The sequence below is a fragment of the Chiloscyllium punctatum genome, chromosome 2 (assembly GCF_047496795.1).
Source record: "Chiloscyllium punctatum isolate Juve2018m chromosome 2, sChiPun1.3, whole genome shotgun sequence".
NCBI lineage: Eukaryota > Metazoa > Chordata > Chondrichthyes > Orectolobiformes > Hemiscylliidae > Chiloscyllium > Chiloscyllium punctatum.
In genome coordinates this window covers 145,578,091-145,592,632 of record NC_092740.1, presented here as the reverse complement: position 1 = coordinate 145,592,632, position 14,542 = coordinate 145,578,091, and the positions used below count along the sequence as shown (strand labels likewise).

Sequence of the window (14,542 nt, the reverse complement as noted above, 5' to 3'; positions counted from 1 at the left end):
AGGAAGAAGAACTTAAATAGATAACAAAACCTTCTTCCAGAAAGAAATTAATGCTAACCATTTTATACTTGTCAATCTCTAATGCCTCAAGGAGGCTCATATTAGTAATGTAAACTGGCACAAACCAGAAGTACAAACTAGACTGTAACCACATTGAAACATATTCCATGGCTTCCACTTTAAAAAACCCCTCAACTTAAATAAGAGAACACTGGTAACTTATAAATAAACCATTCTGCTTCTCACAAGGAGGCAGTTACCTCACTTTTTAGATCCTGAATGTGAAGGGACGATAACTCAAATTTATTCAAGCAAAAACAAGAGAACCAGAAGCTGCTCCACCCTTCTATAAAACCATGGGTGATCTGAATGTTGCCTCAACCTCACTTTAATGTTTGTTTCACCACATATCTTGACATTGTTCAAACATCCATCGATTATTCAGCTTCTACAATTCCCCAGGTTACAGATGTGCAAAAATTCACTACCCTCAGAAGAAATTCCTCCCATTTCTCATTTTAAGTAAGTGCTTCTTATTTAGAAATCGTTTCCCTCATTCTAGATACTAACATCCTCTTAGCATCTACTCAAACAAGCCCCTAAGTTTCAGCAAGATCATTCTTTGAAAAATTGTCATTGAATATAGGTCCAATGTACTCAACTTTTCATCTTAAGACAACCCTTTCATCCTAGGAACCAACTCAGTGAATCTTCTCCAAACTGTCGCCAATATCAGGGAATCAGAACTGGTGCCTAGCATGACTGTAAGCAAGACTTGTCCCTTTTATACTCCATCCCTGGTAGTAAACAGAAAGATTTTATTTGCCTTCCTAATTACTTGCTACGTCTGTATATTAACACTTTGCCTTTCTTGTATGAGGACACCAAAATCACATGAACAAGTCCTGCATAACAAAGAAATGTGAGGAGACACTGACTAGAGCTGGAGGAGTTAAGAGACCATAAAAAAAGCTGTTTCTGCTCAAATACAATCGTTCTAAAACATTTCCTTTCATTAACAAAGGATGGGAAAAATTACTACAAAAGGATAGATTCGACATGCTTTTTTTAAGATTGTGATTTGATCAGAGGACCTGGGTGACAAGCCCTCACCAACAGATTTAAAGCCAAATGCAAAATAACTAGTGGGAGCACTTTTGCCTTTAAGTCAAATGTTGGCACATGTTCCAGGCTGATCTTTAACTGTGATAAAAGAAGTTTCACATTTATTAAAAGCCTTTCATGATCTCTAAAATGTCCTTAAGCTTTTTAAACTTCAAAAGCACTCGCTGGCTGGAGTTTTATTGTTCCTGTGAAGAACATAGCTGCGAAATTGGGCACAGTAAACTCCAACAAATAACAAATGATGTTCAGACCAAATAATCTGGGTGTTACAGTGAGTTTCCTACATAAAGAGGTGCTGCCCTTTTGATGATACTTTAAACCCAAATTGTTCTCATATGAAAACATTCCGTGGTACTAATTCAAGAGCAGGGAAATTTTCACATTTGTCTCGGTAACAACAGTGATTGTGTTTGAAATGTAATTCCCTGGCTATGAGAAGCATAGGTTTAAAGTGAGATGGGAAAGATTTGAAAAAGGGACCTCAGGAGCAACTTTTTTCCACACAGTGTGTGGTGCATATATGGAACGAGTTACCAGAAGAAGTGACAGAGACAAGTACAATCACAACATTTAAAAGACATTTGGACGGGTACATGGATAGGAAAGATTGAAGGCGATATGGGCCAAATGGAGACAAATGGAACTAGTTCTGTTTAGGAGGCATGGACGAGTTGGACCAAAGGGCCTGTTTCTGTGCTGTGTGCCTCTATGACTCTAAGCGCACCAAGGATCTGAAACATGCTGTACCAATAGAAGTCCTTTATTTTCAGGAATCTTGTTTTATATCTCCATTCATTCAAGATTCATACAATCTCCACAGAGTATTGCCAGCAGTATTTTGGCACTATATTTCTAATCTTTTATTTTCAAACTTTTGTGTTTGTTCAAAACTCTGAAATTTTGTGGATTTTTTTTTAAGCAAACACTTTCAAACGTTGTGTCTATTTTAAAATCAAAAGTGGTCTCCAGGCCCTAACCAGATTCCAATCTAAAAAAGTTGGTGATCTTGTCTGGGACCGTAATACCTCCCAGCTACAGGCTCGTCTTATCCTCAAGTTGTTAGGAAGTCACAGCATTCATGCTGCCACACAGCTAAATAATGTAAAAGCTGCTATGCTATTTAATTTAACTTTGTCAAATTTAGAAGGACAGTGGGTTAATGGGACTTACACATCATTGATCATCTTTAAAAATCGTATTCTACCAATATAATAAATTTAAGACAAAAAAGGAGGGCTAAGTAGACAACTAAATTGAATCAACATCCTTTTACTTATGGAAAGTAGATGAATTCTGGTGGAGCATCCAAAGGATGATTGAATGCATGATCATGCTGATTGAGCTTGAGATAGACATCACTGATTTTATCCAAAACATCTCTATGCCAGATGTTTCCCTATACGAAGGAAAGTGTATTGTGGGCGCTTCCCTTCTTGTCAACAAAGATATGTCCTTCATTGAAGAGGTTCACCTTTTGTCCGTCTACCACTTTACTTTAAAATGGTATACAATCCCACAGAAACTGTTTAAGTTTATCTCATTTGGACTTATCTGCAAGCTACCCAGAGGATTCTAATCGAAAGGTCTTTGATACAGTACTGATTTTTAAGTTAAAAATCACACAACACCAGGTTATAGTCCAACAGGTTTATTTAGAGGCACTAGCTTTTGGAGAGCCGCTCCCACATCAGGTGGTTGATCTTGCAGTCTTCCATTGTCACAACTTGTTCTCACAGACTGTCAGTGCAGTTCTGTTCACTAGTACTATAACTGACAGCGAGATGGTGAAAGGGTTTAATGCAACCTTTTAAAAACCTTATGTACTACTTGTAACCTGTTTGGTTTAAGTTAATTATATTTACCAAGCCAAAGTGCATAAGATTCTCCAATTATTTCAGAAAGATAGGGGACTTCCTTTTTATCGTTGTCACAAGGATCATTAGCTCTAGCTAAGTAAAATGTCACTTATAGCCATGAGTAGTGGGGTAAATAAAAATCAGAGAAGCTCAAGACGTTAGAATTAAAAGGAGAACAAACACCTCGAAAGGATTGCTAAGCAGCAAAAATAGGGCAAGGTGAGGTCAGGGGAACTTGAAAATAAGATGAGCACTTTAAAATCAGGCATTGCTTGTCCTGGAGACAATGTATCTGAGTGAGCACAGGTGTGATGGGTGAATGATTGATTTATTTGTGGTTCAATTATATTGCTCAAGCAGGTCAGAAGAATACTTCAGACTCTGGACGTAGATTTGCTCGCTGAGCTGGAAGGTTCATTTTCAGACGTTTCGTCACCATACTAGGTAACATCTTCAGTGAGCCTCTGGATGAAGCACTGCTGGCGTTTCCTGCTTTCTATTTATATGTTTGGGCTTCCTTGGTGATGTCATTTCCTGTTCTTTTTCTCAGGGGGTGGTAGATGGGATCCAAGTCAATGTGTTTGTTGATAGAGTTCCAGTTGGAATGCCATACTTCTAGAAATTCTCGTGCATGTCTGTGTTTGGCTTGTCCCAGTCGAAGTGATGTCCTTCCTTATCTGTATGTAAGGGTACTAGTGAGAGAGGGTCATGTCGTTTTGTGGCTAGTTAATGTTCATATATCCTTGTGGGTAGTTTTCCGCCTGTTTGTCCAATATAGGTGTCTGTTACAGATTTTGTATGGTATTTTGTAAATGACATTAGTTTTGCTCGTTGTCTGTATAGGGTCTTTCAAGTTCATTAGCTGCTGATTTAGTGTGTTGGTGGGCTACCATGATGCCAAGGGGTCTGAGTAGTCTAGCAGTCATTTCCAAGATGTCTTTGATGTAGGGGAGAGTGGCTAGGGTTTCTAGATGCGTTTTGTCTGCTTGTTTGGGTTTGTTGCTGAGGAATTGCCGGTCTGTGTTCATTGGGTACCGTTCTTTTTGAATACACTGTATAGGTATTGCCAATCAATACAGTCGAACAATTCCTCAGCAACAAACCCAAACAAGCAGAGAAAATGCATCTAGAAACCCTAGCCACTCTCCCCTACATCAAAGACTTCTCGGAAATGACTGTTAGACTACTCAGACCCCTTGCCATCATGGTAGACCACAAACCCACCAACACACTAAATCAGCAGCTAATGAACTTGAAAGACCCTATACAGACAACAAGCAAAACTAATGTGATTTTCAAAATATGGTGCAAGAACTGTGACAAATACTATATTGGATAAACAGGCAAAAAACTAGCCATCAGGATACATGAACATCAATTAGTCACAAAACGGCATGACCCATTCTCACTAATATCCTCATATACAGATGAAGAAAGACACCACTTCGACTGAGACAACACATCCATCCTAGGACAAGCCAAACACAGACATGCACGAGAATTCCTAGAAGCATCGCATTCCAACCAGAACTCTTATCAATAAACACATTGACTTGGATCCCATCTACAACCCCCTGAGAAAAAAGAATAGGAAATGACGTCACTATAGGAAATGACATCGCCAACCCAAGGAAACCCAAACATATAAATAGAAAGCAGTAAACACCAGCAGTGCTTCGTCCAGAGGCTCATTGAAGATGTTACCAAGTATGTTGATGAAATGTCTGAAAATGAACCTTCCAGCTCAGTGAGCATACCTACATTCAGAACCTTAACCTTAGCTACACATCTTCTCAAAATTCGCGAATACTTCAGACTATCCTTCTGCAGGAGAGAATATACTCAGCAAATCCCTAGGGAGAACCCTTCTCCATCCAAAACTTGTTTCAGAATTATTTAAAACCCAGCTTTGAAACAAAATGATTGTGTTGTATGAATCTATTCCATCAATATATTTTTGGACTCACCTATCAGCATGGGATTCCTCACCAGGACAAATAAAACACATTCAAATGAAATAACTGGGTTAGATATTCATCAACAGTTCTCCATGAACATTATCCAAATACACAGTTAAAACACATTATCCAAGTGACAATCACCAACAAGACAGATACTATCCCCAACTTCAATAGCACAATTAAAAAAAACTATAATTGCAGTAATGTTACAAGATGAGTAATCTAGAGTTGATGTGCTCTGTAGATAAATTCAAATCCCACTGCAGCTGGGAAGTTTAAATCAGTCAACATTAAAAAGTCAGTCTTAAGAATGATCATTAAACTACTGGATTCCAAAGAACACATCACTAATGTACTTTTGGGACGTGATTGTCTTTCACCTCTTGTGGGAACAGGAATTCTGCAATCCTTATCCAGTCCGGCTGATATGTGACTCCAACCACACAGCAATATAACTGATTCTTAACTACCATCTGAAATGGCTGAGCAAGCCACTCAGACACACCCAACCGCTACAGAAGAGTCAAACATAAAAGAAAAGAACACCAGGTATCAACCTTAGCATTGGATACATTTAAACTGGGACATCTGCAAGCGAATCTATTCCACCAAAATCTCTAACTGCGTGGCCAGAGAAATCTCTCACTCTACCATTACCAACAAGCCAGAACTGCATAGGAGCTGAAAAGCAGAGGCAGCACACACTGCTGCCTCAGTATAAATAAGCAATACAATACACAACAGATCAAAGTTTGACAAAAACTGCCACATCCAGTCACAAATGATGGTGCCAACTAATAGGAGAATCCACATGTATACCCATCCACAATGAGTGGGGAACCTAAAGGTTGACAAGTCTGCAATGACTATGAGCCATAAGTTCCAAATGGATTGATCTCAGCATCCTTCTGAGGACCACAACTTCACAGATGCCAGTCTTCAATTCACACTGCTGACTCCCCAAAGCCCACATGCCATATAAAGGCACAAATTAGTAGTATAATGTGACACTTTCCACTTGCTTGGTTGGGTGCTGCTCCAACAATATTCATGAAATTCAACGGCACCCACTTGAATGGTACCTCATCCACTTCCTTAAACATCAAGAACAAGGGCAGCAGGACACATCAGAGCAGCACTATTTCACCTGGCCAAAACAACATTCAGGAAGCTTGACACTATCCAAAACAAAGCAAAGCAATCAGCTTGATGAGCATTTCTGTTACTGAATTTACACCTTTATGACCTTACAGGAGTGCTTTCCTCAAGTCAGGCTTGCTTTACTTGAACAGCAATTAGCAGTGCCATCAGTGGTAGGAATAACAAAAGAAAATTTACCAACTGCACATTCTCATTCTATGAATGACAGCAACCTGGCTTTAATATGTAATACTATTTCATCATTATTGCAACATCAAATATACAGTATTAGGAATCATTGGGCGTATCACAACCTCCTAAGTGTGATCCCAAAATTAAAAATAAATACATAATCCAAATCTATACACACATATGTATTAAAAAAAAGTCAATGAACTTGTCATGGGGCGTTACAGTCAAACCCACAATCAGTCATTTAAAAGAAAGAATCCTCGTATTTAGAAACATAGCATTAGAAGGTCAAGCTGTCTTAGAATCAACCAAATTTCAAATACACATTATGGGGCAAAATTTTAGGGCTATTGAAAGGCTTACAAAGCTTTTCTATACGGTACAATAAATGCTACATTATAATGCACCACCTATCAACTCCAACAGATGTTTGCATGCTTATATGCAATGCTGGCAAGGATGAGTAAAATGGTTCAGCTCAGGAGGGCTTATTCAGACCTGCGTGCTTATACTAATGATTTGAAAAAGCTACCCAATTAATTCCATTCCTTTGCATTTCCCCCAAAAGGCCTGCAATTTATCCTGTTGAAGTATATATTTGATCCGTTTTGAAAGTTCTTGCCGAATTTACCTCCAGCACCTGCATAAGCAATACATTCCAGATCATAACTCACTGCCCAAAATAAAAAGAAAACTTTGATTTTGCCTCTGGCTCATTTGCCAATTATCTTAAATTTATATTCTCTGGTTTCTGATTCTTCTGCAACTGGAACCAACTCCTCATTTACTACAAATGCTTTATAATTTTGAATAACTTCACTAAATCTCCAGTTAATTTTCTTTGCTCCAAGGAGATCGATGTTTCTCAAATTTAATTGCCAACCCAGCAAAAATCTTGTTCACACCACGCTTACTCAATGGGGATTTTTCCTTCTAGATTTAAAATATTGTCCATTTAACTCTTCCAACAAATGTCCTATAAGAGTTGTCAAATTCCTGTTCATTTTTTCACCCGTTTTCTCTGTTCTTAACTTTTCCTGAAACTATCAACTCCAAGATAGCGTACTGCTTCCTGGGCACCAAGTTTCAAATATCATTCGACCCATTGACTGTTCTCATCTTTCCCATCTCTTTTGTTTGCCAATCTTCTCACATCACCTCCATGTAGCATTGACACTAGTTATGAGTCAACCTCCCCCAATAATTCTCCCTCATGGTCCAGCTCAATTGGCACTGTCTTTGCTTGGCTTCACTCTTTATCTATCGATGGTGGTCAAAGCACCAACGTTTCTCCAAGATTACATTTGTATTATCATACCCAGACCTTGATTACATACAAAACGTAGACATCACAAACGCGTGAATTTTCAACTCAAAAAGGGCAGATGGAAGTAACTTTAAAACTGAATCATTCCAGTGGATGTAAACAACATCTGATGCACCACCCATTGAGACCTGACAGCCCCAAAACCAAATCCCAATTAGCATGAATCATGCTAATCCTAACTAAGTTAATATCGGACCTCAACATCCCTGGGGTGGGACTCACAAAAGGACTGTACACAGGCAAATTACTGGAGGTCAATTAATACTTCAGAATAGTATCCCAGCAGAGATCAGAACTTTCAGGAATAGAGAGGGCTAAACTGGAACATAAGACACTGATAGCTCATTGTCAATTCACTGTCGCTTATCTAAACTAATAGCAGGGAAAAAGGTTTCTTTCTTTACCAGCAGTCAATTTTATCCTGAGGTAATCCTGGCTAACATGTTTGAAATTCATCAATTCGGATGTGTTTATGAAGACAAAGATTTGGAAAACAAAATCAAACAGCCACCAGCTATTTTTGAACCTGGATCAAAATGCAATGGTGCAGGAAAGCATGAGCAAAAACAAAGACACATGGATTGCTTTTTGTTCCCCTGCACAATGCCAACAGGTCAGAATAAGCACACATTGATGAATGAATGTTGTGTAATCTGGCCTTTCTTGCAGATAAGACCCTTTTTCATGAGAAGATTCCTTTTCTCCCATTCCCTAGGTTTTACCGAATGATACAACATTCAAGGGCCAGCTAAAAGCTGCGCTAACACTTTTTACAAGAATGTACATGGGAACAATTGAGAGTCAGTCCTTCAATTCCTTCCCCATATCAGTACAACTAACACTCAGTACATGAGAGGTCCTACTCAAATATGCTTTACGTTTCATGATTGGAGGTAATGAAGCTCTGGTATGCTGTCTACACAAACCTGTTGACGCAGAATTCATATTAAATAAAAACCATTTAAAATCAAATCTTCCCCAGAGGTACAGTAATGGTCATTACATGGTAAGACAGATACATGCAAAGACCACCACCTGCAAGTTCCCCTTGAAACCAATCACCATCATGACTGGTAAATATATCACCACTGTATCACTATCACTAGGTCAAAATCCTGAAAATTCCTTCCCTAACAGAACTGTGGATCTACCTACAGCAATGTGGACTGCAGCAGTATAAGAAGGCAGTTTATCAACACCTTCGAGGGCAACTAGGGATAGGGAATGAATGATGCTCATCCAGCAACATCACATTCATAGATTGATAGAGACGTACAGCACGGAAACAGACCCTTCGGTCCAACATGTCTGTGCCGACCAGATATCCCAAGCCAATCTAGTCCCATCTGCCAGCACCTAGCCCATATTCCCTCCAAACCCTTCCTATTCATATACCCATCCAAATGCCTTTTAAATGTTGCAATTGTACTAGCCTCCACAACTTCCTCTGGCAGCTCATTCCATACATGTACCACCCTCTGTATGAAAATGTTGCCCCTCAGGTCTCTTTTATATCTTTCCCTTCACCCTAAACTTTTGCCCTCTAGTTCTGGACTCCCAACCCCAGGGAAAAGACTTTGTCTATTTATCCTATCCATGCCCCTCATGATTTTATAAACCTCTATAAGATCACCCCTCAGCCTCCGACGCTTCAGGGAAAATAGCCTATTCAACCTCTCCCTATAGCTCAAATCCACCAAACCTGGCAACATCCTTGTAAATCTTTTCTTCACCCTTTCAAGTTTCTCAGCATCTTTCCGATAGAAAAGAGACCAGAACTGCAAGCAATGTTCCAACAGTGGCCTAACTAGTGTCCTGTATAGCTGCAACATGACCTCCCAATTCCTGTACCCAATACTCTGACCAATAAAGGAAAGCATACCAAACGCCTTCTTCACTATCCTATCTACCTGCAATTCCACTTTCAAGGAAAACTTTAAAAATAGTGACCTAAAAAGTTCAGAGGCTAGCAATTCTGCAGCAATTAATTCATCAAACAGCCTAAAGTTGTCTCCAACATCATAAAGACACACATTATACATGATAGAATGTTCCCCATCATCTGGATTAGTGCAGCCCCAATTAAGAGATTCAATATCATTCAAGCAAAAGCAGCCTACTCAATCAATTCCCCATGCACCAACTCTCTCCCCTGTCAGCACACTGTGGCTATTGTACTACAGTCTACAGCATACACTGCAATTACTCATGAAGGTTCAATTTCTTTACCATCTAAAAAGGTCCACAGTAGCAGATGCCATCACCATCTGCACATTTCCCTCCAAACCACAGACTACCCTGACTTGGAGTTATAATTGCTGCCATTGCTTCAGTCTCTGAGATAAAATTCTGGAACTCCCTTCTTAATAGCACTGTGCATGCACTTACATCTCATGCTCTGCAGCAGTTTAAGAAGGCACTTACCACCATCTTCTGAAGGGCAGTTAGGGATCACCCATAAATGCTGGCCTTGCCAATGTTCACATCCTCAAAACAAAGAAAAGCACGCCACCCAAATTAGTAAACTATAGCTCAATAATCCATGTTGATTTCATTGAATCAGAGCTTCCTTGTTCTCAGGTTTAATTTGAACTAAATTGGATGGAAGTCACTGACTGAGGCTTCATCGGAAATAGAAGCCTACAAACAATTCCAAAAAAGGAAAAATTAAATCACAGGAAAGGAGAGAACAAGAAGCTGACCAAAGTTGTGTTCATTTCATTCAATTTCTCCTTATGCATCTTTGTTCTCATTGAGATTGGTGACAGAGGGAACAGTGGTTTCTGAGGGCTCCACGCACAATGCTATTTCGATCAGTTTGGATTTACCATTACGTACTCTTCTGAAGGATTTTCCAAAACACATTTAAACATTAATCAAAATATCCAGAGCAATTCCTTCGTTATAAACTCACTGTAATTACATCAGTCCACCAACGTCAAAAAATCTTCCAAAAAACCTAAGTAAAACGATTGCATAAAATTCAATTTCTAGTACTGTAGATGAATACTGGAGAATCAAGGCAGTGCTCTCAGGCAGTTCTTACCTGATTAAGCTTCGCACTATGCCGACTTACATCAGGATGTGAACCCCTCGGCTACCACTCCTTGCTACTGCTCGCTCATGTATTAAATTAACTCTGGTATGTGGCGTAGTCTGACCCAGAGAAAACAATCTGACCGTTCAATCTGCTCAGAAAACGGATCGCGTCCCAACTGGGGGACTATTTATTTCCTCATGCACAAGATGCGGGACAGGCATCTTCATTCATTACCATTCCACCCGACACTGTAAAACACTGGCGCTCCACCGAGAAATCCTGCGCGCAGTCCATGCAAAGACATCAGAGTAACTGAATCTACATTTGCGAACCGGGTGCATGAAAGATTAGCACCATCGGCCAATTCATTCGCTCACTGCCTCCTTCCTTCCTCTCTTCCCCACCCCCGCTTCCTCGGCTGTTTAGACACAGGATGCCGAACGCCTTTTCCCAGCAGCCTGAAAATGCACTGATCTGATCTCTCCCTCTCTCACACACAATCTCACTGAGTTTCCAACCCGCGCCTGCCCAGCATTGACTGTGGCTGTTTGCAGCAATTGCGATACAAAGAGCCTGGGAGCTGTTGCCACTCCAGTATCGAATGGACAGGGGTGCCGACGGCTGCCCAATGCTTTGTCAGTGTCTGCTCAGTTTGCAATGCACCGTTGAAGCGAATGTACCATGTGAATGGCCCGCATCCAATTCATTTGCTTAATAACGACGCATTAATACTTTATTTCTGCATGGATTCACTGGATGTGGATTCAGTGCCTGCAATGACAGCTCCAACTCAGCGCTGCCCGGATACAACGCATTGAAATCACAGCAAGGAAACCAATTCATTCCGATACTTAAGGTGGAGCGTGAATTTCAGGCAGATGAGGCTGCTCCTCCGAGCTCTCAAGAAATAAATTCAGATCATTCAATCAGATTGCAATAGCGTGAACCACGGAGAAAAGATTAACAGGGTTGCCAGTGGAGGAGACTAGTCACTCGGGAGATGCCTGGGCTGCTGCCTCAATGGGAATACTCCTGGTACGCAGGGATATCCTGGCCAGACTTTGGAACATAGCTTAGGGAATGTGTATATGGGATGCCATGTGTGTATGTGTGGAGGGTGGGGAGAGAAGGGAAAAGAGGGAAACAATCCACATTTCTATAGTACCCTAAAACATAGTGAAACGTTCCAAGGCACTCACAAAAACATTCAAACAAAATGTTTGACACCAATATACATAAGGAATTACTAAACCATTGAAATGTGTTGAATGTAGGTTTGCTCGCTGAGCTGGAAGGTTCATGTTCAGCCAAAGAACCCAACATATAAATAGAAAACAAGAATTATTAGCAATGCTTCGTCTGGAAGTTCACTGAAGATGTTACCCAAAGAAACCTAAACATATAAATAGAAAGCAGGAATCATCAGCAATGCTTCGTCCAGAGGCTCACTGAAAATGTTACCTAGTATGGTGATGAAACGTCTGAACATGAACCTTCCAGCTCATTGAGCAAATCTTCATCCAGAACCTCAACCTGAGCTATGAATCTTCTCAAAACTCGCTAGTAAAATGTGTTTTAAGCATTGTCCTAAAGTAGGACAACTACAGAGGTGTAAGGGAGGTGATGCAGAGTTCAGGGTGTCAGCAGTTAAATACACACTTGTCAACTGTCAAATGAACAAATCAGAGATGGGCTAAATGCCAGAATTTAGCACACAGGAAGGTGGATACAAGACATCTCCCTAGGATGTTGCAGGGTCTATAGGAATTATGCAACTGGATTACAGGAAACTGGATGAAGAGAATGTTGAGGAAGGAGGATTATTTGATTTGATTTGTCGTCATGTACCTAGCTACAATGAAAAGTTTTGTTTTGCGTGCAATACAAGCAGATCATACCATACAAAGTGCATTAGTATAGTAATAGTATACAATGTTACGACTGCAGAAAAGGTCCACAAAGAGAGATCAACATTTAAATTTAAAATTTGAGAAGTCCATTCAGAAGTCTAATAACAGTGGGGAAGAAGCTGTTTTGGAATCTGTTGGCACAGGCGTTTAAGCTTTTGTATCTTCTACCTGATTGAGGGGGGGGGGGAATGGGCATGGGAGGGGGAAGGGTGGATTGGGGAGGGGGAGATCCTGGATAGGATGGGGACCCTCGAAGTGAAGATGGGGTCGCAGGGGAATGGACTCTCTGGAAGTGAAGGGTGGTGGACATTACAGGGTTTGGGGACCCTGGAGAATAAGGGATGATACAGACTCTGGGGAGTAAGGGGACATGGAATCCCTGTTAAGTGAAGAGTGGAATGCAACCTGGAGATGAACGGTGAATAAAGGGGACTGGGGACGGGTAGAAGTGTGAGGGTGCACGGATGTGTCCGGGGTGGGGGTGGGGGGTTTATAACGTGCACCCACGCGGAGTTCGCGGCCCCCTCATTGTGCGCTCACCCCATCCAGCGCATGCGCCCGGCCCGCTCCGCTCGCGCTCTCCCTTACCTGAGGCGCGCGCTTCTTCCTCCCGCGCTCGGGGACAAAACAACGGGCGCGTGTGAGCCGCGTGTTGCTGCCGCCGCTCCCGCGCGACCAACGGAAACCGACCGGAAACCTGGCCCGGAGCCGGAAAACTGCTCGACACTGGGCCAGGCGCCAGCTTTTGTTCAGCTGTGACTGAGACCGGCAACGAGCACCACCTCCTCCTCCCCATCGGCCTCTGACAAACTGTCACCTTTCACTCGGAAGCGGAAACCACCTTCTCTTGGATTGACATCGGGAGCTTGGCACCTTTGTTCCTAATTGTGTGTCGTTGCTTCAACAGGCGGCAAAGACAAACAATGCACGCAACATTGAATTGATAGCTGTTTACCTCTCAAGAATTAGATCTTAAATGTAGTGCAGTTGTTAAATTAATACGTTTTATTTTCGAAAGAACTTGCATGTCTTTATCGCACGACGTTTAAGAAGATTCCAACAAATAATTAGGGTATAGAATGGATTGCCTGGAAGTGTGATGAAGGCAAGTTTAATTGCGCTTCTAGATAATGGTGCTCATTTAACAAGCTAGTCATAGAGTCATAGAGATGTACAGCATGGAAACAGTCCAACCTGTCTATGCCGACCAGATATCGCAACCCAATCTAGTCCCACCTGCCAGCACCCGGCCCATATCCCTCCAAACCCTTCCTATTCATATACCCATCAAATGCCTCTTAAACGTTGCAATTGTACCAGCCTCCACCACATCCTTTGGCAGCTCATTCCATACACGTACCACCCTCTAAGTGAAAAGGTTGCCCCTTAGGTCTCTTTTATATCTTTCCTCTCTCACCCTAAACCTATACCCTTTAGTTCTGGACTCCCCGACCCCAGGGAAAAGACTTTGCCTATTTATCCTATCCATGTCCCTCATAATTTTGTAAACCTCTATAAGGTCACCCCTCAGCCTCCGCGCTCCAGGGAAAACAGCCCCAATCTGTTCAGCCTCTCCCTGTAGCTCAGATCCTCCAACCTTGGCAACATCCTTGTGAATCTTTTCTGAACCCTTTCAAGTTTCACAACATTTTTCCGATAGGAAGGAGACCAGAATTGCACACAATATTCCAACAGTGGCCTAACCAATGTCCTGTACAGCTGCAACATGAACTCCCAAGTCTTGTACTCAATATTCTAACCAATAAAGGAAAGCATACCAAACGCCTTCTTCACTGTCCTATCTACCTGCGACTCCACTTTCAAGGAGCTATGAGCCTTCACTCCAAGGTGTCTTTGTTCAGCAACACTCCCTAGGACCTTACCATTAAGTGTATAAGTCCTGCTAAGATTTGCTTTCCCAAAATGCAGCACCTCGTATTTATCTGAATTAAACTCTATCTGCCACTTCTCAGCCCATTGGCCCACTTGGT

At 41.4% G+C, this 14,542-nt stretch overlaps 1 protein-coding gene across 2 annotated transcripts in view; it reads right to left on the bottom strand.

Annotated features, from left to right (window-relative positions):
- The window catches only part of zbtb5 (zinc finger and BTB domain containing 5), a 34,141-nt gene extending 20,779 nt beyond the window's left edge, over window positions 1-13,362 (bottom strand). Inside the window, exon 1 of one of the 2 annotated variants that reach the window (XM_072589567.1) lies at window positions 13,140-13,362. The gene's annotated coding sequence lies outside the window, so the exon portion shown is untranslated. Of the gene's footprint in view, window positions 1-10,647; window positions 11,033-13,139 lie in introns of those variants that run through there. The other variant, XM_072589577.1, reaches the window with a different exon arrangement.
- Window positions 13,363-14,542: the final 1,180 nt, after the last annotated feature.